The 26,960-nt window shown below is 44.8% G+C and overlaps 1 protein-coding gene across 1 annotated transcript in view; it reads left to right on the top strand.

Annotated features, from left to right (window-relative positions):
* CD9 (CD9 molecule) overlaps nucleotides 1-26,960 on the top strand; it is a 49,462-nt gene that overhangs the window by 7,753 nt on the left and 14,749 nt on the right. The gene's annotated exons all lie outside the window — the stretch shown is intronic.

The following is a 26,960-nucleotide window of genomic DNA, read 5'->3' as shown; positions in this document are numbered from 1 at the left end:
GGATTGTTCTTTTAAATATAAAAATAAGCAGGTTTGATCTAAATTGAAATACCAAAGATCAGTTAAATTTCAATAAACTTTACTTTGTGTTCTGTTACCACAAACCACGTGTCAGCTCGGATTTATTACCTGCTATATTACACAATGTTAAAACATCTAACAATACACCTGCAGTTCAGTACCTCAACAATAGAACCTATTTTCCAAAATCCTTTACCTTGTTCCCTCTCATGTAGGGGAAAGGTTGTGTTGTTTTTACCCTTTCCTCAGGCGTTTCAGGAGGTAGTGCTTGGCTTGAGAAGGGTGTGCTAGGCAAGGCCTTCTGTGTGAGGTCGGTGTCGTCGCATACATCCACCATCGTAAGCTTCATTCACCCCACCAATGACACACGCAGAGAGCCATGGTGATGGCAGAGCAAACTTAAAACAGGCTCGAGAAAATGTGCATCTTTGAGACAGATACCACGATGTGGCTGTGAAACTGACAGCTGCGTCATCTAAACAAAGGTGCACAACTTCGCAGCCGTGATCGAGTAAATACTGCTGATGGTGATGGGGGAGTTTTCAAGGACTTGTGACTGAGTAGGGTGTCCCAGTTTGGTATGTGCAGTTTGGCACTATCTCCATCCCATCCCTCCCCTCAGAGTCCAAACCTTTAGATCAACAGAGGTTACTCCAAAAACACATTTCTCCCTTCTGCAAAATGCTCCTACCAATCTCTGGAGGACAAGAACTCTGCTACTGTGAGAAAGAGTTAACTTTCTAATATGTTGGCTGGGGATTGGGAAAAGGACACATGATAGCACCCTTCAAATACTTGAGAGGTGTACACAGAGGAGTGCCAAGATCTCTTCTCGATCATCTCAGAGTTCAGGACACAGCATAATGGGATCAAGTTACAGGAAGCCAGATTCCAGCTGGACATCAGGAAAAACTTTCTGACTGTTAAGGCAGTACGACAATGGAACTAATTCCCTAGGGAGGTCATGGGCTCTCCCACACTAGAGGCCCTCAAAAGGCAGCTGGTCAACCATCTGTGAGGTATGCTTTAAGGTGGATTCCTGCATTGAGCAAGGGGTTGGGCTCAATGGCCTTATAAGCCCCTTCCAACTCTACTATTCTATGATTCTATGATCCTTCAGGGGGAGTGTAACCCCATCCAAAATAGGTTGAACATCCTCTATCCTGGCAGAAGAACCACCCACTAACAACATCTCAGTCTTGTCTGTATTGAGTTTAAGTTTATTACCTCTCATCCATTGTCGCGGTCAGGCACTGGTTCAACACACCCACACCCTCACCTGATGAAGATGAGAAAGAGTGCCTGCTTACCCTACCCTGTGCCTGTTTGCATTCTCTTCCCCTCCTTATTGTTTTACTATGATTTTATTAGATTGTAAGCCTATGCGGCAGGGTCTTGCTATTTACTGTTTTACTCTGTACAGCACCATGTACATTGATGGTGCTATATAAATAAATAAATAATAATAATAATAATTCTTCAGTGAGCTACTTAGTGGGGAACAGCCTTCCATGTCCCATATGTGGATCAGACCAATGGTAAAGCAGGTAGCTCATATGGTGAAGTCCAGCCAGTACTACAGCACTGCAAAGGCATTCGGGATATGGGGAGTGATTAGGTGAAGATCATAGAATCGTAGAGTTGGAAGGGACCTGTAAGACTCAATGCAGAAATCCATCTTAAAGCATGGCAGATGGTTGTCCAGGTGCCTCTTGAATGCCTATAGTGTGGGAGAGCCCACAACCTCCCTAGGTAACTGGTTCCATTGCCGTACTGCTCTAACAGTCAGGAAGTTTTTCCTGATGTCTAGCCAGAATCTGGCTTCCTTTAACTTGAGCCCATTATTCTGTGTAACTTGAGCCCATCACTCTGGGATGATTAAGAAGAGATCCTGGCCCTCCTCTGTGTGACAACCTTTCAAGCATTTGAAGAGTGCTTTCAATCTTCTCCAGGCTAAACATGCCCAGTTCTTTCAGTTTCTCTTCATAGGGCTTTGTTTCCAGATCCCTGATCATCCTGGTTACCCTCCTCTGAACACGCTCCAGCTTGTCTGCATCCTTCTTGAAGTATGGTGTCCAGAACTGGATGCAATACTCAAGGTGAGGCCTAACCAGGGCCGAATATAGGGGAACCAGTACCTCACGTGATTTGGAAGCTATACTTCTATTAATGCAGCCCCCAAATTGCTATTATAACTGTTCATTTGGTTTCTTTTTCCTAGATGTAGAACTTGGCATTTATCCCTATTACATTTCTGTTGTTTTCAGCCCAGCACTCCAGACTATCAAGATCACTTAGAAGTTTGTTTCTGTCTTCCAGGGTATTAGCTATCCCACCCAATTTTGTGTCATCTGTAAATTTGATAAGCATTCCTGCACCTCCTCATCCAAATCATTAATAATAATGTTGAAGCGCACTGGGCCCAGGGCTGAGCCCTGCAGTACCCCACTCATTACCTCCCCCCCGTTTGAGAAGGTACTGTTGATAAGCACTCTTTGAGTCTGATTCTGTAGCCAAGTCGAGATATATTATGTCCACAGCATTCCCACAGTCCACAAGGGAGGTTACCCGACCAAAGAATGAGATCAGCTTAGTCTGGCAGGATTTGTTCTTGACAAATCCATGCTGGCTTCTTGTAATCACTGCATTCTTTTCAAGGTGCTTATGGATTGCCTTCTTTATAATCAAACTAATTGGTCTATAGTTCCCAGGTTCTTCTTTTTGAAGATAGGGACAACGTTAGCCCTCCTCCAGTCGTCCGGCACTTCACCTGTCTTCCATGATTTCGCAAAGGTAATAGACAGTGGTTCTGAGAGTTCTTCTGCCAGCTCCTTTATTATTTTAGGATGCAGTTCTAAGCTCACTTAGTTGCCATTCAACCAAGAGAGGAGGCAACAATCAGGCAGTGCTGCTTCTGGGGAAGAAATGCTGGACCATCAAGGGTGAGCTATTCCACCTGCTCTCCTCCCCCCCCCCCCACCTGGAGACATTAAAGCAAGGCTGGAGCTGAAGGCTTTCCCCCCCCTTACCTGGTTTGTTTTGCTGCACATGTGTATTTAGTATATTTTGAATATTATTGTGATATTGTTGATTTGTACGTTGTTAAATATTGTTGTAGTTTTTAATTTTTGTAAACCGCCCAGAGAGCTTCGGCTATTGGGCAGTATAAAAATGCAATAAATAAAAATGAAAATGAAAATGCAGTTCATTGGGCCCTGAAGATTTGAACTTGTCCAAAGAAATTAGGTGTATCAATCTCAAACTGCAATCCTTCCCCTTCAGCTTGTATTTCACTTTTTCCAGGGGGTCATAGATGCGCTTTTGGGAGAAGACTGAGCCAAAGTAGAAATTGAGCACTTCAGCCTTTTCTTTGTCATCTGTTATCAATTTGCCATCCTCATTAAGCAGTTGAACCACCATTTCTTTCCTCTGTCTTTTACTATTCACATATCTGAAGAAAGCCTTTTTATTGTTTTTAGCATCCCTCGCTAGTCTCAGCTCATTCTCAGCTTTAGCCTTCCTGATGCCATTCCACCACTTCTGTGATACCTGCCTGTGCTCTTCTTTTGTAACCTGATCTTCCTTCCACTTCCTATATGTGACCGTTTACAATTATTTGAATAATCAGCCAAATCTTTGGCTGCAAGCCTATAATGACTAATCTTCTCCCTCTCTGCCTTGCATAACAGCCAGAATTAATGCTATTTATTTCTGCCATAATGAAAGCACTGCCTGTGTGCTCATATACATTGATATGTTACTCATTGCCAACCCTTGAAGTCATGGTGAAAGGAAGCTTTAAGCCAGGAATGCAATTGTAATGTGTGCCTGGGTGACTTAATGTGAAACAGTTTTTCTGCTGCTTAAAGACAAAATAGACTCATAACAGGCGTTTGAATAGTGACTTGTATAGAGTAGCTACATGTCTTGACTCTAGTTGAAGAATTCCTTCTGAAATATTATACACTTTAAACATGTTAAGTGCTGTACCCAGGGTATTAGTAGAGATCAGGCCTGAGCAAGCCTCGGGCCTCGGTAATCTGAATCACGGAGGCCATTTTATAGCAGATCCGCCATTTTCTGTTGGATCCGCCATTTTCTTGGACAGCCCTAGGCCCCCATACACACTACAACTCCCAGCATGCAGTGCCTGGGAAGGCTGTACCAAAGTACAGTGCCAAAGTACAGAGGGAATACATGAATTCGCTGCCACCATTGCCAGCTTCTCCACATGACCACCAGCTCTTCTGCAAGATTGTCAGCTCCCCAGGACAATCGCCGGCTCCCCCAGGATGATAGTCTCCTGCCGCCACAATCTGAAAGACTCCATTGACCCTGGAAGTCATTCCGCACCTGCAGAAGTCACGGGGACACTCCCAGGGTTAATGTTTGAGTTTATTTTATGGATCAGTTAAATTGCATATGGATAAAACAATAATTCCAAAGAAAGAAGCTTCCTTTGTGTCATAGCAGGCAGACACTTCTATGTATGTTTGAGAGAAGGGTGAATGCCTCTTAAGATGGAGTTTGTCATCAGCAGCTTTTGCATTTAAATAAATGGATCTAATCAATTAAATATTGTGGCCTTATTTGAACCTAGCTTCAAGTGAAGGAAATCTATTCCATTGTGGTAGTGATGCTTTGCTACTAACAACACATTTGTCCTAGGAAAGTGGGTGGGGTGGGAGAGATGAGACAGGCAAGTGAGATAAAGAGTCTGCATTGGGAAGTGGGAGTGGCATGTATTGGAATTTACTTGTTGAAATGGTGCCTGCAAGCTTCTGATCTCATTTATAGTCCATATATTTAGACCGCTTATAAAGACCAAATACAAAATGTGGTATTTCAGGCACCTATAAATGATGCTTATTTTTGCCTAGTTATGTTTACAGCCCAATCCTGTGTGCATTTACTTAGGAGCAGGGCTAGTTCACACCATAAGGCATCAGATGCTGAGAGGCTGGAAATGGTGGTGAGGTTTTGGAGAACAGAGCTGTATATGCCGATGCAGTCTAGCTGGCTTTGTTCATAGAATGGGTGGGCACCTTGTCCTTTGCCTCAGGCAGCATAACGTCTTGAGCTGTCTCTGATTAGGAGTAATTCCCATTAAATTCCAAGAAATGTTTGCACAGGTTTGTAACTTATAAGGAAAACTGCGTACTCTCCAACATGATTCTATAGGCATGATTCTATAGGCCCGGTAAACCCCCCCTCCTCTCCCTTACCTGCCTCCGTCCGCGGTCCCTCGGCTTCTTCAATTGAGCCCGCGGTTCAACCAGGAAGTCTAGGCCGCACTTGCGGCCCAGACTTCCTGGCTGAACCGCGGACTCAATTGAAGAATTGAGCCCAATTCAAGGTGCTGGTCTTAACCTATAAAGCCCTACATGGCTTGGGACCACAATACCTGATGGAACGCCTCTCCCGACATGAACCTACCCGTACACTGCGCTCAACATCTAAGGTCCTCCTCCGAGTGCCTACTCCAAGGGAAGCTCGGAGGATGGCAACAAGGGAGAGGGCCTTTTCAGTGGTGGCCCCCCGACTGTGGAATGATCTCCCCGATGAGGCTCGCCTGGCGCCAACATTGTTATCTTTTCGGCGCCAGGTCAAGACTTTTCTCTTCTCCCAGGCATTTTTAACAGCATTTTAACAGCATTTAACAACGTTAAGTTTGTTTTTAATGGACCCCACAATTGTTGTTTTTAAATGGATACTGTTGTTTTTATACTGTTTTTATGTGTGTGTGTGTGTGTGTGTGTGTTTGTGTTTTTAAATTGTATACTTTTAATGTTTACTATTTTAAAATGTTGTAAACCGCCCAGAGAGCTTCGGCTGGGGGCGGTATATAAATGTAATTAAAATAAATAAATAAAATAAAGAAGCCGACGGACCGTGGACGGAGGCAGGTAAGGCCCCCCTCCCCCTTGGTCCCTTACCGGGCTCTGCCGCCGTCGCCGCCCATGCGGCGACGGCGGCAGGGCCCGGTAAACCCCCCTGGCCTCCTCTCCCGACCTGGCACCACTCCCTTCCACTGTGGAGCTCCGATTCAGAGCTGGAGCTCTGCGGTGAAGAGCGGAGTATGGGCGGGGCGGAGCGGGCCGATCCGAAATTTTCGGATCGGCCCGTGGGGCGGAGCGGGGGGTCCGTGCACACCCCTAATAGAAAGAATGTTGCCCTTATTGCTCGGTATAGTTTCACCAACATCTAGCATGCTTCTCCAGTGTGTTGAGCAATGTTCAGCTATTTTAAGGCAAAATTACATGAAGGGACAAGTTAGCTGTGCTTTCCCTGTACAGTGGAAAGTTTTAGTAAGATATTAGCCATCTTCTTTGTTTGGATGAGAGGAGATTGCTTCCTCACCTGGGTGGGCTAACAGTCTTTTGATCTTTCCTCATTGTTATCGGCCCTCCTTCAAAGCTAGGGAAATCTTCCCGGAGCCAAGGGAAATCTTCCTGCTTTTAATGTGCAGTGTTATTAGGAGCTTGGCATCTGTTGAAGGTCTCACAGAGTCAAAGAATCTCTTTCTGCCCAAGGGTTGAATTCCATTTCAGAGAAAATTTGGGAGGCTGTATTCCAGGGGTAGCTAGGGCCGAAGCCAAAAGATGTGAGATCAAACACAACATATTTTATTGTAAAGCACTAACTACTGGTAACTAAGCATTAGGGGAATAATTTCAATCTTTTAGAATGGAAGAAAACTGCCCAGAAGTTGGGAAACCACCAAATGATCAGTGGTTGGAGGAAACGGGGTGGGCCAGGGGGAAAGGGGCGCACCTGTGGATGTGCCCCCCCAGAGGGCATGATTGGCCCCTGGGCTTTTGAGGATCTGTGTAGCCCTGACTTACAGAATGCCCTCTTCTTGATATGCCCCATTAGTGTCCCTTGAATAACTATTTCAGATTCTACTCAGACTAATTTCATCCTCATGTTTTTCAACTTGATACTGTCAGTGGCCATCTTATGCCTTTATGCAGCAAGAGGCTATGGAGACTGAGGGGTAATTTTATTCAAGATTTGTGGGGAAAGATACTATTCAGTTTTAGGTACTAGCCCTGGAAAGGCTGACATATATTTCAAATTCCTAGGTGCCAGCACCAAAATATTAGCTAACCAAACAACCATCAGTTTCTATATACTAGTCCCTATTTTGCTTTTAGGAAGATTCTGGAGATGCCTTGTTTGTACAAATGTGTATTATTTTATTTGTTTATTTATAAGTCTTGTCATCTTAGAGGCTGTCCCCACAGCCCTGCCAAGCCCAAAGTTAAATATTTATTTATTTATTGCATTTGTATATCACCCCATAGCCGAAGCTCTCTGGGTGGTTCACATAAGATAAAAACACTTAAAAACCTTTGTAAACCGCCCAGAGAGCTTCAGCTATGGGATGGTATATAAATGTAATAAATAAATAAATAAATAAATAAATGCAAAATTAAAAACCACAAAAACATATAATATGCACATACATTTAAAACCACTATAACAACTTTAAATTGTATTTTGTATTTGTGTTTTTAGATTGTTAGTTGTTTTTATGCTCTTCATGATTTTAATTTTTGTGTATTGTTTTTTTTTAATGCTCTTCATGATTTTAATTTTTGTGAATCGCCCAGAGAGCTTTGGCTATTGGGCATTATAAAAATGTAATAAATAAAATAATTAAATACTATGAGCCAAAAAAGTGACCCAGGGTCATTACATATTGCTAAATGCCTGGGAGAAGAGAAAAGTCTTGACCTGGCACCAAAAAGATGTCAGTGCTGGCACCAGGCAGGACTCATCAGTGAGATTGTTCCACAGTCAGGGAGCCACCACAGAGAAGGCCCTCTCTCTTATTGCCACCCTCCGAGCTTCCCTCAGAGTAGGCACCCTGAGGAGGACCTTAGATGTTGAACGTAGTGTTCAGGTAGGTTCAAATATTTTAGATGGATCTTATCTAAAGTGCAGATGGAATACCAAAGCACAATACAGTGCACAGTCTGCCATTTCAAATGTATGTAGTAGCCATTTTGAACTGTGGGTATGAATGCCATATTGCAGGAGTGTATGTGTGTGCACACACTGACTTAACATCTAAATCATGTGAACTGGATGAGGGTAAGTTGATTCTCGTCTTAACAGTTTAGGCATAAAACAACAGCACACAACTTCTCTTCTACCCCTGCTCCCCTCAAGGGTAAAATGTATTGGATGTATTTTAGCTGCATGAGGTTAAATACTTAAGGTAGGTGTGTGTGAGAGAGGAGAGGGGGGAAGAGAGAAGAACAAGTATAAACTCTTAAGGTCAGATCATATTTTAAAAGCCATTGTAAGACAGACTATTGCAGAGTAACAAGGAGTACAGTAGCTGAAGAGGTACCTCCACCAATGTGCAGAGGTCCACAAACTATGTCTTCATTGTGTTATATGTGTGCACTCTGCCAACCTTTCCTTCCCCCAAAGGTCCTCTGCACAAGCCAGAGATTTTGGCAAGGAGAGCTGTTTTCAGAGGATACTGAGAATACTGTTAGAGATCCTATGCTCCCCATGCACCATTACAGATCCCTGGGGAGAGAGGAATGTCTGTAAAATCAATGTATTCATTGGAGATATTGTCAGCCATATCCAATGTTGCCCAGTCACCTGTGGGACCCACCACTTGTGCAATGGGGATTGAGTGCTTTGGATAGTATCTAGAAATGAACAGAAACACTCCTTTCCATAACGGGGCATGTCAGTGGAGGTTGCATAACATCTTCACCGATCTCTCCTAATCTGGAAACAATAATTTCTGCTCGTTTGGGGCCTTGCTTTATGAACTACTAAATTCCCATTGTGTAAGCAGTAGGTTCTGCTTGTGCAAAAATTAGCGGGAACACAGAGACCCCAAACCTATTGGATACCATAATCTGTATTTTTTTAGTTCTGTTCACCCCAGGAGTTCTTCATTCCAGGGTTGTATATGCACAACCCTGTTCCTTTCTCCTCTGGCGTGGCCGTGAAGCATCTTCTTCTGTTCTCAACTAACCACAGCTTGGTTTGGATGAAACCACAAACTGCGGTTAATTGGAAGTAGATGTTTCCAATCTTATAGCTAGGTCAGAGGAGTGGGGAGGAAAGTGCACACGGGTCTGGAGGGGTTGTTGTTTTTAACATCAGAACATGGCCGTTATGCTAGTTGGTGATGCAAAATCTCTTTGTGTTTGATGGAAACATTCAAAGTTAGTTGCCCTGCAAATGTGAGAGAGTAGAAGATAATGAATCCACAAAACGTAGATGGCAGAGTGGGGTTCATTCTGTGAAGAAAAAACTTGGCAATAAATGGTTATTACACTAGTACTGGTTTTGTATTTCCTGTGTGTAATAGTTGAAATTCCCTAAGTTGATCACAAACTCCACAATAGGATGCTGGTGAACTTTGGATGTGCCCTTCTCCCTACAGCTGAAACCTAAGAAATGCACAGGATGCACTTGAGATTTTAAATATTAGAAACTGGTCCCTCCTCTGGGTATTTGCTTTGAAGCATTTCTAGCACTATCCTCAGCAAATAGTTGTATGAGAATATTGCAGTAATACTTGAATGTTCAGTGAGAACCACCTCAGAGAACCATTGTTGAGCGGCAAAGAAACTGACTTATTATGCCAAGTGAAATACTCCATTGTGGGTTTTGTGGGTTTTTTTTTTTTTTTTTTTTTGGTGGCATGTCCTGCCTAGCAGGCTGTATATTCTAGAACAAGAAAAGCTTGTCTATTATACAAGCAGAATTGATAAACTGGCAGTATGGGCCTGCCTTTATAGTGCAATATTTGCCTTGATTGAGTACATTGAGATGTGTTATGTACATATATGACAGTGCACTATTCAGAATTTGAAGAACAGCTTTAAGGATGGGAAAGAGAGCTGAAATGCATAGGAATAGATTACTAGTGCAATAAGAAATAGCAGTTCCTGAAAGAACTGGCAACACTAATTTCTGGAATGAGGCAGGTCAAGCGGAGCTCAAAAGAACGGAGCTCCGCTGACCTGCTCCCATCTGGGAATGAGAGTTTCTGCTTTTTGTGTTGCTAACTTCAGGAACCACTGATTCCTGTTCCACTAGCGGTCCGTTCTGCTGGTACAATCCGAATTAGCAGAGGCAGTATAGGATACTGACCATAGGCGTGCGCAGCACATTTCATTAGGGGGTTCAGCCAGGGGTTGTTTTTTTTAAGGTAAACATTGATTGAATATACAGTAATAAAGGACTTTTTTCACTCATCAAACAAACGAAATAAACGAAAACTGAAGTAAACTGTATTTTTGTTATTTACAAGTAATCTGTACTTTAAAAATACACATTTTGAAACAGAGACTCTGAATACTTTTTTTTGCTGTAGTAATAACCAGGCATATATAAAGATACAGTCAATTTTCACCATCTTTAAATTTAATCAGATAATGACCTAATCCAAACTTACTAAAACAGATTCACATTTAAAACAGATTCTATCACATTAACAACAATGAGTGTCATCTTAAGTTCCAGCACCATACAGAGAATACACTATACATAAAATGCCCTAATAATGATTTTAAAAAATTGCCCTGTGTGCTGCTGAGCAAAGAATTTGGAATGAGGTCCAGGAGAGAGACTTCTGGGGTGTATAGTGAGGACGAGGGGTGGCTGCGAGCCTAGCATAAGAGAGGGCTAGCTAGCAAGATTTGGAGAACTTGGGGGAGTGTAGGAGATCTGGAACTAGGGGCATCTCTGGAAGGCCGCGAAGGGGCTATTGGCAGAAGACAGGAGATGAAGGAGAAAAGAGAGGATGGGAAACCGTCACAAGGGCACATCACTCTTCTTTACTGATCAATTGTAAGCCGCTCCGGGAGACTTTTAGGCTGAGGTGCGGGATAAAAATACTCTAAATAAAAATACTCTAAATAAAATAAGGGCAGAAGAAGAGGATTGGCGTAGGGGGAGCCCTGGGGAAAGAAGAGAGAGAAATGCCCCTATGTGTGGGGTAGAAGAGGGAGAGAGGGTGCAGACAGGAGAGGTATGAGTGTCCCAGAGGGGAGAGGAAACAGAGGTAATGTTTAGCCTTGAGGAGAAGCCTGAGGGGAGACATAACACTCCTCAAATACTTGAAAGATTGACACACACAGGAGGGCCAGGATCTCTTCTCGATCATCCCAGAGTGCAGGACACGGAATAATGGGCTCAAGTTACAGGAAGTCAGATTCCAACTGGACATCAGGAAAAACCTCCTGACTGTTAGAGCAGTATGACAGTAGAACCAGTTACCTAGGAAGGTTGTGGGCTCTCCCACACTAGAGGCATTCAAGAAGCAGCTGGACAACCACCTGTCAGAGATGCTTTAAGGTGGATTCCTGCATTGAGCAGGACTTGATGGCCTTATAGACCTCTTCCAACTCTATGATTCTATGAAAACAGTAGTGTAGATCCTGCCTGAGACACCTGGGCCCTGTACACCTAGGAAACCCAATGCATGTTGTTCAGTATCTAAATTATAGCCAGCTCTTGCCAGGGCTGGTCCAAGACATTTTGCTGCCCAAAGCGGAATAGCAAATGACATGACCCCCCACCCCACCCCCAAACTCACAGTGCCAAGCCAGTAAAGCCATTTTGGCACTTGAGGCCAGTGGACAACAGCTTATTAGGCCATAATAAAGTTGTGAGTCTTCCAGATCTCACAGGATACTTTACAGCTTTTGAACACAAAAGAAGAAGAGGACTATACCACAACCTGGCCTTGTGGGTCATGTAACCAGCAAGTCCAGTCCAGAAAGGAAATCCAGACACAAGCAATTCAAGCCAAACCACACCACATACCCACATACTGTATAAGAAGTCCTACAATTCTCAGCATACCCCAGCCAGCCATGCTGGCTAGGGGATTCTAGGAGTTGAAGGACTTTTTTCTGTCTAAACATGCATAAAATTGTGCCTTTAACTTATCATGTCACACTAACAGGAATACAGGAATCAAATAGGATTTCCTTCTTCAGTGGGACACACTTACTTAGGAGTAAGTACCATTTTGTTATAGGAAAGGATAATATATTTTTAATTAAAATTTAAAAATAACTATCACCTGGTACAGAGTTTTCCTATGGAAGACCTGGCTGGTTCACTGTTGTAATTATTTGATTGGGACTGAAGTAGAGGGGCACTAATTTTGCTGTACTTATTGTCTTTAAATATGGTTAAATATCCCAGTGTGGGATGTACTTATTGTCTTTAAATATGGTTAAATATCCCACAGTTACCTTGCTATTCTATTTCTACAATTCTTTTTCTCCTGTCCTTTCTTCATCCTCGCTTCATTTTCAGGCTGCATCCGGTGCACATTTACCTCAGAGTAAGTTTGATTGATCTCAGTGGGGCTTACTTCTGAGTAGACATACATAGGATCGTGCTGCAGCTCTGTTTTAAAGTGACACAAGAGACACACATACCATATTTACCAAAAGAATGGCTTGAAAAATAAATATTGTAGAGCTAGGAACAGTGTAGGCCCCTGACTGTAAGCCCCACTGCTGGCCGGCCTAGGGTTTATTTATGGAAGAGAAGACATCTGTGAACAGCTACTAGTCATGATGGCAACATGGAACACCCTATGCACATTTACCTGGGATTAAGTTTCATTGAAATCATTGGGGATTACTAGACAACTCCAGGATTTCACTGCAAAGATTTATAGAGTGATCCTACACCTGCTTCCTCAGAAGAAAGCCCAACCAAGTTCAATGAGACTTTATCCCCTCTCTGGATTCTGTATTTTGTTGTTTTGTTGTTGTTGTAAATTTGGTGCCAATTACCCTTTGATATTCTATGTTTCATTTTTGTGCAGATTTAAGACACCTTGAGACCAAACTATATAGGCCATATAAATATATACATTAAGTAACAGTAAATTATGACTAGGGTTGCAATCTTCATGCCACTCTTCATTCACTCTTCCCCTTTTTAATACATCCTCTTTTATTCAATCCTATGCCTGTTTAGACAGAAAAAAGTCCTAATACTTCCAGCATGCCCCAGGCTTCTATGCTGGCTGGGACATGCTGGGAGCTGTAGGACTTTTTTCTTTCTATAGGACTGCACCCTAACTCAAGCTGACTTCACAAAAGCACAAGCTCTTGGGCCTAGTTCTAACCTTAACCCTAAGAAGAGCCCTGCTGCATGAGACCAAAGGGCCACCTCCAGTGCAGCCCTATGCATGGCTACTCAGAAGTAAACATGCTGGCTGGGGCATGCTGGGAGCTGTAGTAGGGCTTTCTTTCCTGTCTAAACCGACATAGGATCGCGCCCTAAATGAACGAAAGGAAGAGAATTATAACATTAATCATTAAAAGGCAAGGAAAGTGGTTCCCAAGCCTGGTAGGGTAGTGGATTGGCGCATGGGTCAGTCTGTGCCTTGGCTCTCCCTTCCCTCCCTCCTTCCCTCGTCCCCTTATGACCATACTGTCCATGGCCGGGAAGGGCAGCGGCTGTACCCTGAGCTGTTGCTTCACCGCTGTTGCTTCTCCAGCCTGCAGGTCGAACTTGACGCTGGTGATGCGCTCCTGCACAAGGGCAGCAGCAGCAGCGCCCACTTGGCGCCCTGTTTCCCCCACGCAGACCACCGGGTCAAGAAGCCTCGCCTCCCCGGGCAGGGGCGGGGACAGTCACTCACTCACTCCACGCCATGGCTGCTCGGCAATTGGCTCCCACCTGCTATTAACCTACACCGTGTGGCTTCGCCACGGCAACTGCCTCAATCCGAAAGGGGGCCAAAGAGGTAAAAAGTGAAGAGAGGAGAGCCAGCTCCGGCACTAAACTGAAAGCCAACGATTTTCAGAGTGGCGTCGCTTGGAAGTTTGCCTCCTCAGGCCTGGGCCGCAGCACATTAGGGGGTTCAATGGAACCCTCTGCACCCGCTGTGCGCACGCCAATGATACTGACCATTATAATGCAATATCTGAACCAATACCTCTTGAACTCTTTGACTTGCTCCAGTCGAGGGTACAACTAGAATGGGAGAATAAAATGCACCCTCATAAAAGTTGTTAATGTTGAGTTATTCCCCACAACCCTGTATCTTGCTTCTGAATAAAGCTTGGAGAGAGAAAGGGGTTTGGATAATTTGCTCGTTGGCCTGATTCACATACCCTAGAATTTTCCTCATGAAGAGGCTAACACATGAACAGGTGTAAGGAAAACATAAGAAGAGCCCTGATGCTGGATCAGACCAATATTCCATTTAGTCCAGCACTCTGTTCACACAGTGGCCCACCAGCTGCCCACAGGAGACCCACAAGCAGGACATGAATGCAACAGCCCAAGTTCCCCAGCACCTGGCGTACATAAGGCATACTGCTAATAATGGAGGTAGCATACAGCCATGATGACTGGTAGCTGCTGCTAGCCTGATCCTCCATAAAGTTGTTCGATCCCCTTTTAAAGTCATCCAAATTGGTGGTCACCACTACATCTTGTGGAAGTAAGTTCCATAGTTTAATTATGTGATGTGTGAAGTACTTCCGTTTATCTGTCCTGAATCACCCACCAGTCAGCTTCATGGGATGACCCCATTGGGTTCTAGTATTATGAGAAGGGAAGAAAAATGTCTCCCTAGCCATTTACTGCACACCATGCATAGTCTTGTACCCCTCTACCATGTCTACCCTTACTCATCTCTTTTTTAAACTAAACAATCCCAGATGTTGTAACCTTTCCTCATAAGGGAGTTGCTCCAGCCCCTTGATCATTTTCGTTGTCCTTTTCTACACTTTTTCCAACTCTACAATATCTTCTTTTAGGTGCAGTAACCAGAACTGTACATATTATTCGAAGTGAGATCACACCATAGTTCTGTATGAGGGGAGCATGGTCTTGGTAGTTTCCTAATTATGCCTAACGTGAAATTTGCCTTTTTCACAGCAGCTGCACACTGGGATGACATTTTCATTGAGCTCTCCACCACAACCTGAAGAACTCTTTCTTGGTCAGTCACCGCTAGTTTAGATCCCATCAGCTTTTGCTTGAAGTTGGGATTTTTTGCCCTGATGTGCATCACTTTACACTTGGTTACATTGACCCACATTTCCCATTTGATGCCCATTCTCCCAGTTTGGAGAGATTCTTTTTGGAGCTTCTCACAATCCCTTTTGTTTAAACCTCTTCTCACTCCTACTTCCAGATTATTTATGAATAAATTCAAAAGCATTAGTCCAAATAAAGATCCATGTGGGACCCCACTGTTGACATCTCTCCATTGGGAGAATTTACTATTTATTCATTCTCTCTGCTTTCTCGTCTTTAACCAGTTACTGGTTCATAAGACCTCTCCTGTTATTTCATGACTGCCAAGTTTGCTCAGGAATCTTTGGTGAGGGACTTTGTCAAAAGCCTTTTAGAAGACCAATTAAACAATGTCTACTAGATCACCCTGTCTACATGTTTACTGACACACTCAAAGAACTCTAAAAAATTAGGGAGACACTAATTTACCTTAGTGGAATCCATGTTGATTCTTTTTCAGCAGGGCTTCTCTTTCTTCTTCGTGGTCTCTGTGCATCACATTGATGGGCTCTGCGCCTGTGCTGAGCTTCATTCGGGAAACTTCCATAGCCTAGAGTTTTGGCGGGAACCCTGTTCCTTCTGCGCATATCCCCAGGGGTTCCCGCCCACCTCTTCAGTTCTTCTTTGACCGCCATTGTGGCAACTTCACCTCGGGATCTCTCCGTTCGTCAGACCTCCTAGAGTTTAAAAAAAACAAAAAACATCTTGTTATTCTATTCGTTCTATTTTATTCATCTCCTCTTTCTATATTCTAATCCTTCTTCTATCTGTTTTGCGTTTTATTTACTCGCGTTCTTACTTCCGGCTATCCCTGATCGCCGGGCCTCGCCGCATGGCCGTTAAGGCCCCTTTTAGAAAATGTGTCCGATGTGGGAGTAAACTTCCTCCCACTGACGGGCACTCTCTCTGCGTTTTATGTCTAGGCGAGGGACATAAAGTGGAATCTTGCCACCACTGTATGGCATTCACTAAACAAACTAGAAAACACAGAGCAGACCGCCTCAGATCCTTACTTTGGGACAGAGCCTTAAGAGCAGTAGACACGCCTTCTAACGCTACCAAACAGGGACCTACAGCAACCCCTGACCGAGGAGACGCGATGGATTTGAATATAATTCAAGTCTCACCTACTAGGCCGGTTGTTTTTACCGCGCCTAAACCACCGACAATAACTAGTAAACATCCTAAAAGGACCAAAAAGACCAAACACATCGAATTGCAAAAGAAAAAGAAAACAAAACAATTGGAACCTCAATCTCCAGACGTTCCAATAACACTGCCATCTCCATTGGCAACCATTTCGCGACCGAGAGAATCACCAGTACCACTTCGATCATCACCGTCGGTACCACCACCGACCTCGATACCGAACGCTTCAGTACCACCACCTACCTCGGTACCAAACGCTTCGGTCTCCGAAGGAGAGCTGGTGGATCAGTCACCACCACCCATGGCAGAGCCGGCTATACTAACAGCCCCGCCAAGCCACTTAGAGCCTCCAAACTCCGCCCAAGGAGAAACACAGATCTACGAGAATCGCCATCGCGACCATAGATCTAGATCTCCCCGTTCAGAGTGGGATAGATCTTCCCAGTACTCCCGTACCAGAAGACGGGAATACTTAGATTGGGAACAGTACCGCCCACACCGCTATGAACAGGACTCACGTCGATACCGTGATTACCCGCCTACAGCTTACCGATGCATCTCTCCTTCGCCACCGAGACACGGACACCGAGCGGACATGGCTCCGTATCGACATGCCTCACCGTCACCACCTAGACATAGACACCGTACCGAGACCGAGACATCTCGATACCGACGAACACCACCACCATCAGGACCGAGACAACGCACATCGACACACTCGATATCGAGCCGCCCGTTATCGCCATGCGAAGACACAAACCTCGCTCTACGGCATGCTGAGCGCGACTCCCCTACCGACGATGACTACCAATCTGACTCTTTATCAGCCCTTTCGATCACGCCCTCAACTCCGTCACCGGATGCAGAGGTAGCATCAAAAGAGGTAGCGTCCTCCCCACCTGAGGACGTTGTAAGTTTTGCAGAGCATATTCTCCGCATGGCCAGAACGTTAGGGCTAGAATCCCAACAGCAGATCGAAAGACCCAAAGACCCAGTCTTCGATGCTGTGACTGCTGAAAATCCTACACTGGTTTCTATACCATACTTACCAACCTTGCTAGAGACAGCGCAACTAGCATGGACCAATCCATCATCCATGATCCCAGCCTCTAAACGTCTGGAAAACATGTATAAAGTACAGGAGAGGGACGTTCCCTTCCTTATGAAACATCCTGCACCCAACTCTATCATCGTTGAGTCGTCACAGGGACGGTCACAAAGAATACATGCCTCCCCTGTAGATAAAGAAGGTCGAAGACTCGACCTCATGGGACGAAGAGTATACACTTCCGCATCACTCACCATGAGAGTAGCGAATTACCAAGCAGCTATGGCTCGCTATCAGTTATTTTTATGGGAGAAGGTAGGGTCTTTATGCGATGAACTTCCAGATGACCGCAGAGACCTGGCCAGAATTTTTCAGGCTGAGGCTTCTAATATGGCAAAACACCAAATACATTCTGCAAGGCACCAGACTGACTGTGGCACCAGAACTATGATGGCTGCTATCGCCCTTCGCAGACATGCCTGGCTTAGGTCCACAACCTTGTCGCAAGAGGCACGTTCAAGGATAGAAGACCTTCCCTTTGACGGGGTTGGTCTCTTCCACGCTAAGACGGACGAAACTATGGATTCCGTCCAAAAACCCAGAACAACTGCAAAAAAGATGGGCTTAACCCCTTTACAACAATTTCCCATGCAACGTCGCTGGTACCGTCAACAGTACCAACCTCAGACACATTTCTTGCAGGACCGCCCTTTTCGACAACAACAGCAACAGTCACAACAACCTAAACGACCCCAATACTCAACTGGGAGATTTCCCTCATATCGCAAACGTCAGGACTTCCAAAAAACTAAGCGTCTTTGACTGCCAGCATCAAACTCACGATTCAACAATGGTCCACTTCGACGGTCACCTTTCCAACTTCTTTCACGCTTGGGAAGAGATCACAACAGACAAATGGGTACTCAAAATAATACAGACAGGCTATTCAATCGAATTCAATACCCTCCCTCCTTTCTCTGGAATAAAGTTGACAACTCCATCCACAGTGCTCAAAAACGAGGTCAATGCTCTATTGCAAAAAGGAGCCATTAGACACCTATCCCAAAACGAAATACTCGGGGGATTTTACTCCCGATATTTCACAGTTCCCAAAAAAGATGGTGGCCTCAGACCCATATTAGACCTCAGAGATGTAAACTTCTTTATAACAACCCAAAAGTTCAGAATGGTCACCCTCTCATCCATCATTCCACTTCTCTCACAAGGAGACTGGTTCGTCACCATAGACCTCAGGGATGCCTATTTTCACATCTCGATACGAGAGGACAGTCAGCCTTACCTCCGCTTCGCAATAGGGAAAAACTTTTACCAATTCCTAGTACTTCCCTTTGGCTTGGCCACAGCACCAAGAGTATTCACAAAATGTATGGCGGCCGTATGCGCACACCTCAGAACTCTAGCCATACAGGTCTATCCATACATAGACGACTGGCTCTTGGTCGCCAAAACGCATCATCAGCTCCAGCAACATCTCTCTACGACGTTACGAATATTGTTCAACCTTGGTCTATGCATGAACACAGAAAAGTCTGTCCTTCGACCCACGCGCACCATCAGATTCATCGGCATAAAATTAGATTCCGTGCACAGCAGAGCGTTTCTTCCCATACAAAGAGCCATAACGCTATCCTCCCTTGCCAAAAGGTTGCGAAAATGCACCACAGCATCCGCTCACCAAATCCAAAAACTGTTAGGTTATATGTCAGCAACAACAGCCGTCCTCTCTTTCGCAAGACTCCACATGAGGGACCTCCAACATTGGTTCATTCGCAATTTCAACAACCAATTAGACGATCAACGCACCACACTTCAAATTCCCCACAAAATAAAGGCTTCCCTTTTTTGGTGGGAAAATATACACAACCTCACAGAAGGAGTCCCCTTCAAAAAACCGCATACAACCAAAACAGTAACCACAGATGCCTCACTCTCCGGCTGGGGAGCACACTGTGGTCCACTCAAGGTACAAGCTCTGTGGTCAAAGTCAGAAGCAATGAACCACATCAACTACCTAGAGCTCCTAGCAATAGAAAAGGCCTTGAAATCCTTCGTAATGACTCTACAACATCAACACATCACAGTAGAATCAGACAACACCACAGCTGTCTTTTACTTAAACAAACAGGGAGGAACACGGTCCAGCCGTCTCCTTCACCTCACCAAGAGGATATGGACCTGGTGCATCAGACACCACATTCACATCACAGCCATACACGTAGCCGGACTAGACAACACAGTGGCCGACCTGCTAAGCCGCATGTCACCAAACACCCACGAGTGGATGCTTCATCGCGACATCGTCAACAACCTGTTTACTCAATGGGGACGCCCTACGATAGACCTCTTCGCTACAGACGACAACGCAGTGTGTGCACAATTCTGCAGCCGCGCCGGCAACAGCCCAAACTCTATAGGAGATGCATTCACCATCAAGTGGGAGGGAACTCTATTCTACATCCCCCCCCCATTCCACTCATTACCAGAGTCCTAACAAAGATAGAGGAGGACAATACAAATTGCATCCTTATAGCCCCTTGGTGGCCGCGCCAACCATGGTTCACCAAGCTACTTCTCCTATCCGACCGGTATCGCAAACTGCTTCAACTGCCAGATCTCCTGACAACACACCAAGGGCACATCAGGCATCCGAATGTCCAAACAACACGATTAACAGCCTGGAGGATCATACGTTAGATTACTCCTCCTTACCTGAACCGATACGTCAAATAATAACCGAATCCAGAAAACCAGCTACACGCCGTTCCTATTTAGCTAAGTGGAAGAGTTTTTCACTCTTCGCCCAAAATAAAAATTTTCAACCACTGACAGCCTCAGTACCTCAGGTCCTGGAGTTCCTATATTCTCTCCATCAATCTGGACTTAAACTTACCTCCATAAAGGTCAATTTATCAGCCATTGCGGCATATCAAAGACATACAAACGTCTACCCTCTTTCATCTCACCCACTCGTGAAAAGTTTCCTGAAGGGCCTACATAACACATCTGGGATGTCTAGATCTATAGTCCCTGCATGGAGCTTGTCTGTGGTCCTTCATGCTCTCACAAAATCCCCCTTTGAACCACTTGCAACTACCGATCTCAGACTTTTGTCTTTCAAATTAGCCTTTTTAGTGGCAATTACGTCAGCTAGAAGGGCGGGTGAACTAGCTGCGCTAAGAATAGATTCACCTTATCTAGTATTCCATAAGGACAAGGCAGTGCTCCACCCCGACGTGGCATTCCTACCTAAGGTGATATCAGACTTTCATCTAGGACAGGACATCATCCTTCCATCTTTTTTTCCAGCACCATCGACGCCGCTTGAATCCACTCTGCATTCACTAGATGTCCGTAGGGCTTTGGCCTTTTATAAAGAAAGAACAGCACCCATTAGAACTACACCGAGGCTGTTCGTGTCCTATAGTGGAAAATCCAAAGGCTCAGCAATTTCGTCCCAGAGACTCGCTTCCTGGGTTGTTAACACTATAAAGTTGGCATATGACATTGAAAAGCTACCTGTCCCGATACAGGTCAGGTCACATTTGACAAGAGCAGTTGCCACGTCGGTAGCATTTGGGAGAGGAGCTTCACTCCCAACCCTCTGCAAAGCAGCTACATGGGCAAACCCTTCTACATTTGTAAGACATTATTGTCTCGATGTTCGTGCCAGGCAAGACTGCACATTTGGTCGAGCCGTCCTTTCAGAGATTCTTCGCTGAGAACACCAACCCACCTCCAAGGTATGTCAGCTTGTTAGTCGCCCATCAGTGTGATGCACAGAGACCACGAAGAAGAAAGTCAGGTTGCTTACCTGTAACTGTAGTTCTTCGAGTGGTCATCTGTGCATTCACACAACCCACCCTCCTTCCCCACTGGTGTATATTAAGGTATCTCTTCAAACAGTATATGCTATAAATGTTTTTTCCTCTCAGTACTGAGTTGGCCACAATGTCGGTCACTTAGGAACTGAAGAGGTGGGCGGGAACCCCTGGGGATATGCGCAGAAGGAACAGGGTTCCCGCCAAAACTGTAGGCTATGGAAGTTTCCCGAATGAAGCTCAGCACAGGCGCAGAGCCCATCAGTGTGAATGCACAGATGACCACTCGAAGAACTACAGTTACAGGTAAGCAACCTGACTTTCTATATGCTTACTAATTTTATCTTTAACAATGCTTTATACCAGTTTGCCTGAAACAGATGTTAAGCTAACTGGACTGTAATTTCCTGGATCCCCCCTGAATCCCTTTTTGAAAACTGGTATTACATTGGCAATTCTCACTCTACATTCTACAGAATCTAATCTTAGGGACATGTTCCATATTCTGTTAGAAGATCACCCATTTTAGTTTCTTGAGAGCTACAGGATGTCAATAATGGTAGAATTTCATTTCCCACCACCACCACCACTATTCGCCTCAGTTCCACAGACTCCCTTCCGGAAAACATCAGTTCAGGCATAGGTATCAGTCCAGTGGAAGACAAATGAAAAGAATTCATTCAGATTCTTCCCAGTCTCCTTATCCTTATCCTTTAGTACTCCATTAACTACATCATCATCCATTGGCCCAACTACCTCTCTAACTGATTTTGTTTCTGACATATTTAAAGAGTTCTTTATTGTTGGACTTGATGCTCTTCAAAATGCTTTTTTGCATGTCTTATTGTCTGCTTGCATCTCCTTCGCGAAATATTGTGCTCCCTTTTATTTTGTAACATACATGGACAAGTGTTGCCATGTGGTTTTGCGTTACTGTTGTGTAACTTTTGGTGAGAATTTGCATAAAGTGGGGCTGGTTGAAAAAATTCCCATCATACTTGAGTAAATTGCTGCTGGTGCAATTACATGTCAAAGTAATTGCATCAGCCCTTCTCTTACTTCCTCTATGCCTGGACAATTTGAGTGTCTGAACTGGGTCATAACTTTCAATGGTTGATCAAGTTCTTCCAGTAACAGGAAGCTTCCCAGAGTAAACCTAGGCAATATCATAATCCATCTGCTATTCTTAACAAATAGTGGGATTTTTCAGATAGCTAGTATAAAAGGAAAATATGGTTTGTGGACCACAACTGATACTAGCTTGGCAAAACGAGAAAGCTTCAACAAAATGAGCCCTCACCATTCAGCAAAATTGGCTGCTTCAAAAGACATCTGAGAGTTTTTTCAGAGGTAAAACCTCTCAGTTAATGTATCACAGCAAACACAGACACAGGTATGTCAGCTGCTCAAATGGTATGGGGGATGGTCAGTTTCCTGTAAGGAATATACCATCCTCCTTCAAAGGGGAGAAGGAGGAGGCTAATTTATCTGTCTACTGGGGTGGGGGATGCCTACGAGCACATTCCTTCCTTTTTCTGACAAATGCTGCATAGAAGAAAGCTGTAACTAGAACAGATTGAAAACCCACTAACAGGGCTTATAAACATGATTGGTCTGAAACTCACAGTACTGTTGAATGCATGCGGGGGGGGGGGGGAGAGTGGGGACACCCTCATTAGCCCTGCCTCCTGATTATGCAGGATTCTAAATTGTGTGGGAAGCCCACTTGACTATAGCAGGTTCCTTGTTCTACTTCACCCTGAAATGCATGTGGAATTGCACCCAGTGGCACAACAGATGGGGTGGGGCTTCCAAGTAGGGCTGTGCACCCCCTACCTGAACCTCTTCGGAACCTGATCCAGACCTTCTGGATCAGGCCCGAACTGCTTCAGGTTGATCCGAACCTCCCCCAATCCGATCCAGAACCCAATCCGGACTGAGATCCGGAGGTACGGATCGATATTCGGCCCCCATTTTGCACCCCCTTCCCCACTTACTTGCCTCCGTGGCAGACAGCGGAGGCAGGTAAAGGGGGACAGAATAAGCGCCCTCCCCCTTACCTGCCTTCACTGTCTGCTGCCACACGGACCATGTCGGCAGACGGCAGAGCCAGGTAAGCCCCTCTCCCCCACTCCCCGCATACCTGGCTCTGGCGTCCATCACAGTCCAGGCGGTGGCTTCAACTGAGGCCAGGGCTGCAATTGAAGGCGCCACCCAGACCGCAATGGAGCCAGAAAAGCCCCCCTTACCTGGCTCCACTGCCATCGCCACACGGACTGCGGTGTCACCGCCAAGTTAGCCCCCCCACTTACCTGGCTCCGTGGCTTCAGGCAGAAACAGGCCACGGTAAGCCCCCTTCCCCACCTACCTGGTTCTGCCGCCGTCACCACACAGACCACGGTGGACAGGGGAGCCAGGTAAGCTCCCCTCCCCACTTAACTTGCTCTGAAGCTTCGGAACAGTCTGAACCGCTTCAAGCTGATATGGACCTCCCCCACTCCACTCTGGAACTGGGCTTCGGAGGTCCGGATCGACCCTCTGTGCTTCGGATCCGGGGATCCATAACGGAGCAGAGCACATCCCTACTTCCAAGTGCATGACCACTCGCACATTCTACAATACATTAATGCCCAAATAGGGCTAATGTGAGTCAATAAATCTGCATGTCTACCATTTCTGCCTATCTGTAGATCTATTTCTGTAAAGCAGGGGTGGGCAACCTCAGGGCAATGGATCAAATCCGGCCCTCATGACATTCCCTTTCTGGCCCTCCAGGATTCCCTGGATGGCCATGTCCTCTCCCCGCCCCTCCAGCACCGATCATTTGGTCGTTTCCTGGCTTTTGTCCAGTTCTGTTCCCATTCTAAAAGGCTGAAAAGGGAAAACCCTTCTAAGGCTTAGTTACTGGCAGTAAAATCTTTACGATACCATAGGCTGGCATTTTTTGTATATTTATTTATTACTTTTGCATCCCGCCTTTTTTCCTCCAAGGAACCCAAGGCGGCATACATAATCCTCCTCCTGTTCTCCATTTTATCCTCACAAACAACCCTGTGAGGTAGGTTGGGCTCAGAGTCTGTGACTGGCCCAGAGTCACCCAGTGAGCTTCCATGGCCGAGTGGGGACTAGAACCCGGATTTCCCAATTTAGCCATTGCACCACACTGGCCCTCCCCACTACTGGAATACAGCCTCCCAAGAGTTTCTTGAAAATTGAACCCAACCTTCAAGCTGAAAGAGGTTCCTCAATTCTGCTATAAAGCTTGAACTGTAAAAGGCTTGTGTCTGAAGCCTCAAGCTCTAGACAAAAGTTGGCCACTAAGACACTTGTAGATTTTGATACACGAGACACTTCTCGTGTCTTTATTAATCTTATTCCTGCTATCCTCCCTTCCTTGCTTCATATTATTAATCTTTCTCTGTCCTCTGGTTCATTTCCTTCTGCTTTTAAACATGCTACAGTCTCTCCCATTCTCAAGAAACCTACTCTTGATAGGCTATCTCTGTCTAACTACCGACCTGTCTCTTTGTTGCCGTTTGTTTCAAAGATCTTGGAGCGGGCGGTCTACTCTCGCTGTCTTGACTTTCTTTCTAGTAACTCTGCTCTGGATCCACTTCAATCTGGATTCCGTCCTCTGCATTCCACCGAAACAGCCCTTACTAAGATCACCAATGATCTCCTTACTGCCAAGTCTAAAGGCCATTATTCCATTCTTATTCTCATTGATCTAACTGCAGCCTTTGACATGGTTGATCATGATCTTCTCTTAGATTCCCTTCATGACCTTGGATTTTGTGGCTCTGTCTATAACTGGTTCGCCTCCTATCTAGCGGGTCGCTCTTTCAGCGTGTTGGCTAATGGCAGCTCGTCTTCCTCCTTTCCCCTCTCAGTAGGGGTTCCGCAAGGCTCGGTGCTTGGCCCGTTACTGTTTTCCTTATACATGTTGCCCTTGGGCAAGCTTATTCAATCTCATGGCCTCCAATATCATCTGTACGCCGATGACACACAACTATACCTCTCATCTCCGGAACTTTCTCCTGATGTTCATGATCGTATCTCGGCATGTCTTTCAGATATCTCAGCTTGGCTGCTTCATCGTCGTTTGAAACTCAATATGGCAAAGACTGAATTGCTTGTTTTTCCTCCTAAACCTTCTCCTCATCTCTCATTCTCTCTTACTGTCAATGATGTTACGCTTACTCCGGTCAAGGAAGCTCGTAGCCTTGGCTTTATATTTGACTCCTCGCTCTCCTTTATTCCTCATATTGAGGCAGTAGCTAAATCTTGTCGATTTTTCCTGTATAATATTGACAGGATTCAATCATTTTTGTCTGTCTCTTCCGCCAAGACGCTTGTTCATGCACTGGTTATTTCACGGTTGGACTACTGCAACCTTCTTCTCTCTGGCCTTCCTTCTTCTCACATCAGTCCGTTGGTTTCTGTTCACCACTCTGCCGCAAAGATCATCTTCTTGGCTCGCCGCTCTGACCATGTTACTCCGCTTCTGAAATCTCTTCATTGGCTTCCAATTCACTTCAGAATCCAATATAAACTTCTCCTGTTAACCTTCAAAGCTTTTGTCACAGAATTTTAGCTGGTTCTTTTGCTATGCCCATAGGTATGAGAAAATGGCCTATCATCCTTAGCTATGGTTCATAAAGTTCATGGCTTCCCAAATTATTGGGCAGTTTCCTCAGACTGCCACCTTGCAGCGCTGCTCGTAATAAACCTTCTAAGGAGAGAGAAATTGTGTCTTGAGAGTCTTTGACCACCACTCAACGAACCACACAGGAACCCGTGGTTTCGGGTTCCATCACACTTTTCACAGTCTAGCTCCTTCCTATCTCTCCTCTCTCATCTCACACTACTGCCCCGCTCGTGCTCTTCGCTCCTCTGATGCCATGTTTCTCGCCTGCCCAAGGGCCTCTACTTCCCTTGCTCGGCTCCGTCCATTTTCTTCTTCTGCCCCTTACGCCTGGAACGCTCTTCCAGAACATTTGAGAACTACAAGTTCAATCGCAGCTTTTAAAGCTCAACTAAAAACTTTTCTTTTTCCTAAAGCTTTTAAAACTTGATGTTGTGCTGACTTTATACTGTTAGTTTTACCCTACCCTGTGCCTGCTTACCCTACCCTGTGCCTGTTTGCATTCTCTTCCCCTCCTTATTGTTTTACTATGATTTTATTAGATTGTAAGCCTATGCAGCAGAGTCTTGCTATTTACTGTTTTACTCTGTACAGCACCATGTACATTGATGGTGCTATATAAATAATAATAATAATAATAATAATAATAATAATAATAATAATACAATTTATCTAAATATAGCAGTGTTATAGGTTCCTTTAGGTTCTATGCGAGAATAATGTGTTGAACATGATGTGTTGAACATGATGTGTTCAAATGTGTTCTACATTTTATAACTCCTAGTAATTTTAACTGCACAGTTTTGCAATAAATTAGGAGTAGTTGTGTCAGTGAACAATCTGTGGCTATTCAGAATTTGGGACAGGATAGGGAAAGGATGAACATGACCTGTGGATGAGGGAATGTGAGTCAAGGATATACAACTCACTGGGACCATGTTTTCTTCTTCTTTTAAACCACCAATCTGAAACTGGATTTGTTTTCCGATTCTGAATCCTTATCACTACATCTCAAAAAGGTTACGAAATCTCTTTTCTGTAATAACTGCAAAAATGACTAAGTAGTAGTAATCACCTCCACACCATATTTCTCAGATTCCAGGTCAAGAACACCAAGAAATGCTATAAAGCACCCAACTTGAAATTGAGATTGCTGTCAATTTCATATGAACATTTAATTGTACAATAGGATAAAAATCAAAAGCACAAT

This window comes from Elgaria multicarinata, chromosome 9 (assembly GCF_023053635.1).
Source record: "Elgaria multicarinata webbii isolate HBS135686 ecotype San Diego chromosome 9, rElgMul1.1.pri, whole genome shotgun sequence".
NCBI classification, from domain to species: domain Eukaryota; kingdom Metazoa; phylum Chordata; class Lepidosauria; order Squamata; family Anguidae; genus Elgaria; species Elgaria multicarinata.
Note: the sequence above shows the minus strand (reverse complement) of the source record. Positions and strands in the feature narration are given on the sequence as shown.